The sequence below is a fragment of the Microplitis demolitor genome, chromosome 9 (assembly GCF_026212275.2).
Source record: "Microplitis demolitor isolate Queensland-Clemson2020A chromosome 9, iyMicDemo2.1a, whole genome shotgun sequence".
NCBI classification, from domain to species: Eukaryota; Metazoa; Arthropoda; class Insecta; order Hymenoptera; family Braconidae; genus Microplitis; species Microplitis demolitor.
The window spans coordinates 4,535,541-4,541,103 of NC_068553.1; the positions used below are offsets into that span (position 1 = coordinate 4,535,541).

Here is a 5,563-nt window from a genome sequence, read left to right on the forward strand (position 1 = left end):
AATAATAATAATAATAATAATAATCATAATAATAATCATAATAATAATAATAATAATAATAATAATAATCATAATAATAATCATAATAATAATAATAATAATAATAATCATAATAATAATAATAATAATAATAATAATAATAATAATAATAATAATAATAATAATAATAATAATAATAATAATAATAATAATAATCATAATAATAATAATAATAATAATAATAATAATAATAATAATAATAATAATAATAATAATAATAATAATAATAATAATAATAATAATAATAATAATAATAATAATAATCATAATAATAATAATAATAATAATAATCATAATAATAATAATAATAATAATAATCATAATAATAATAATAATAATAATAATAATCATAATAATAATAATAATAATAATAATAATAATAATAATAATAATAATCATAATAATAATAATAATAATAATAATAATAATAATCATAATAATAATAATAATAATAATAATAATAATAATAATAATAATAATAATAATAATAATAATAATAATAATAATAATAATAATAATAATAATAATAATAATAATAATAATAATAATAATAATAATAATAATAATAATCATAATAATAATAATAATAATAATAATAATAATAATAATAATAATATAATAATAATAATAATAATAATAATAATAATAATAATAATAATAATAATAATAATAATCATAATAATAATAATAATAATAATAATAATAATAATAATAATAATAATAATAATAATAATAATAATAATAATAATAATAATAATAATAATAATAATAATAATCATAATCATAATAATAATAATAATAATAATAATAATAATAATAATAATCATAATAATAATAATAATAATAATAATAATAATAATAATAATAATAATAATAATAATCATAATAATAATAATAATAATAATAATAATAATAATAATAATAATAATAATAATAATAATAATAATAATAATAATAATAATAATAATAATAATAATAATAATAATAATAATAATAATAATAATAATAATAATAATAATAATAATAATAATAATAATAATAATAATAATAATAATAATAATAATAATAATAATAATAATAATCATAATAATCATAATAATAATAATCATAATAATAATAATAATAATAATAATAATAATAATAATCATAATAATAATAATAATAATAATAATAATAATAATAATAATAATAATAATAATAATAATAATAATAATAATAATAATAATAATAATAATAATAATAATAATAATAATAATAATAATAATAATAATAATAATAATAATAATAATAATAATAATAATAATAATAATAATAATAATAATAATAATAATAATAATAATAATAATAATAATAATAATAATAATAATAATAATAATAATAATCATAATAATAATAATAATAATAATAATAATAATAATAATAATAATAATAATCATAATAATAATAATAATAATAATAATAATAATAATCATAATAATAATAATAATAATAATAATAATAATAATAATATAATAATAATCATAATAATAATAATAATAATAATAATAATAATAATAATCATAATAATAATCATAATAATAATAATAATAATCATAATAATAATAATAATAATAATAATAATAATAATAATAATAATAATAATAATAATAATAATAATAATAATAATAATAATAATAATAATAATAATAATAATAATAATAATAATAATAATAATAATAATAATAATAATAATAATAATAATAATAATAATAATAATAATAATAATAATAATAATAATAATAATAATAATAATAATAATAATAATAATAATAATAATAATAATAATAATAATAATAATAATAATAATAATAATAATAATAATAATAATAATAATAATAATAATAATAATAATAATAATAATAATAATAATAATAATAATAATAATAATAATAATAATAATAATAATAATAATAATATAATAATAATAATAATAATAATAATAATAATAATAATAATAATAATAATAATAATAATAATAATAATAATAATAATAATAATAATAATAATAATAATAATAATAATAATAATAATAATAATAATAATAATAATAATAATAATAATAATAATAATAATAATAATAATAATAATAATAATAATAATAATAATAATAATAATAATAATAATAATAATAATAATAATAATAATAATAATAATAATAATAATAATAATAATAATAATAATAATAATAATAATAATAATAATAATAATAATAATAATAATAATAATAATAATAATAATAATAATAATAATAATAATAATAATAATAATAATAATAATAATAATAATAATAATAATAATAATAATAATAATAATAATAATAATAATAATAATAATAATAATAATAATAATAATAATAATAATAATAATAATAATAATAATAATAATAATAATAATAATAATAATAATAATAATAATAATAATAATAATAATCATAATAATAATAATAATAATAATAATAATAATAATAATAATAATAATAATAATAATAATAATAATAATAATAATAATAATAATAATAATAATAATAATAATAATAATAATAATAATAATCATAATAATAATAATAATAATAATCATAATAATAATAATAATAATAATAATAATCATAATAATAATAATAATAATAATAATAATAATCATAATAATAATCATAATAATAATAATAATAATAATAATAATAATCATAATAATAATAATAATAATAATAATAATAATAATCATAATAATAATAATAATAATAATAATAATAATAATAATAATTATAATAATAATAATAATAATAATAATAATAATAATAATAATAATAATAATAATAATAATAATCATAATAATAATAATAATAATAATAATAATAATCATAATAATAATAATAATAATAATAATAATAATAATAATAATAATTATAATAATAATAATAATAATAATAATAATAATAATAATAATAATAATAATAATCATAATAATAATAATAATAATAATAATAATAATAATAATAATAATAATAATAATAATCATAATAATAATAATAATAATAATAATCATAATAATAATAATAATAATAATAATAATAATAATAATAATAATAATAATAATCATAATAATAATAATAATAATAATAATAATAATAATCATAATAATAATAATAATAATAATAATAATAATAATAATAATAATAATAATAATAATCATAATAATAATAATAATAATAATAATAATAATCATAATAATAATCATAATAATAATCATAATAATAATAATAATAATAATAATAATAATCATAATAATAATAATAATAATAATAATAATAATAATCATAATAATAATAATAATAATAATCATAATAATAATAATAATAATAATAATAATAATAATAATAATAATAATAATAATAATAATAATAATAATAATAATAATAATAATAATAATAATAATAATAATAATAATAATAATAATAATAATAATAATAATAATAATAATAATAATAATAATAATAATAATAATAATAATAATAATAATAATAATAATAATAATAATAATAATAATAATAATAATAATAATAATAATAATAATAATAATAATAATAATAATAATAATAATAATAATAATAATAATAATAATAATAATAATAATAATAATAATAATAATAATAATAATAATAATAATAATAATAATAATAATAATAATAATAATAATAATAATAATAATAATAATAATCATAATAATAATAATAATCATAATAATAATAATAATAATAATAATAATAATAATAATAATAATAATAATAATAATAATAATAATAATAATAATAATAATAATAATAATAATAATAATAATAATAATAATAATAATAATAATAATAATAATAATAATAATAATAATAATAATAATAATAATAATAATAATAATAATAATAATAATAATAATAATAATAATAATAATAATAATAATAATAATAATAATAATAATAATAATAATAATAATAATAATAATAATAATAATAATAATAATAATAATAATAATAATAATAATAATAATAATAATAATAATAATAATAATAATAATAATAATAATAATAATAATAATAATAATAATAATAATAATAATAATAATAATAATAATAATAATAATAATAATAATAATAATAATAATAATAATAATAATAATAATAATAATAATAATAATAATAATAATAATAATAATAATAATAATAATAATAATAATAATAATAATAATAATAATAATAATAATAATAATAATAATAATAATAATAATAATAATAATAATAATAATAATAATAATAATAATAATAATAATAATAATAATAATAATAATAATAATAATAATAATAATAATAATAATAATAATAATAATAATAATAATAATAATAATAATAATAATAATAATAATAATAATAATAATAATAATAATAATAATAATAATAATAATAATAATAATAATAATAATAATAATAATAATAATAATAATAATAATAATAATAATAATAATAATAATAATAATTATGTCATTTGAAAGTGAATTTCAAATATTTATTTGACGATAAATATTTTATAACAATAATTTTTATAAACTCGTATCATTTTAGAGTTATCGTTATCCATATGTGTCGAAATGATTATCGGAGAATGATCAGTTATTAGAATATATGGAAAGTTGTACCACAAAAAGGCTGTTCCATGAAGTCGTCATTGTAACAAGATCTGCTGCAACATTCTTCGTCTTCTGTGCACTTTATGAAAAAATAAAAATTTTAGTAATAAATTATTCATATTTCAAACAATCATAAGTAATTGGAGAACGTGGAGTATAATAAGACACTATTTTTCGGGAAAAAAAAGTTTATTTCTAATGGAAATATTAAATCTGCCCTCCATTCAGCTAATCAACTTACCCTCAAATTTTTCACAAATCATTACCAAGATAATAAAAAAATATAATTTTTTTTTTCGAAAATCGTATGTCTTATTTTACTTGGGATTCTCCGATACTTTAAACTGTAAAAAGTTAGGCGTGAATTCGAATTTCATTTAAATTTGCATTCACTCCGATTCGGAGTTTTAGTATGAAAATAAAATCCCATAGAACTGAATCTCATTTCCACTCCACAAATTTTTTACAGCATAATAATATTTTGTTCGTGCAGGACCGTGGTCTTTAGTGCAAGCGTACGCTACAGCAGCAAACAGAGCCACGGCCAAAATTAACAATAAGAACAACTTGACGTTAAACATTTTGTAGTGAAGTAAATCTTGGGCTGTAAAAATATAAATTTTAATATTTCATTATTTTATTAGCAATATTTAAATATATAATTTATATTAAATATATAATTGTTCTTACGTTTTTGCGGACGCTATCGATACTTTGATCAAGTACTTTGTGGACAGTTAATTATTCTGATGTCTTATTTATATTAGTAGCCCCTCTCGATTCATTGCTGTTAACTCGTTCTTTGATTTTAATTGCT

At 6.0% G+C, this 5,563-nt stretch overlaps 1 pseudogene; it reads left to right on the forward strand.

The window, feature by feature from the left end:
* The first annotated feature begins 402 nt into the window (after positions 1 to 402).
* LOC128668669 (putative uncharacterized protein DDB_G0286901) lies at positions 403 to 4,464 on the forward strand (annotated as a pseudogene).
* Positions 4,465 to 5,563: the final 1,099 nt, after the last annotated feature.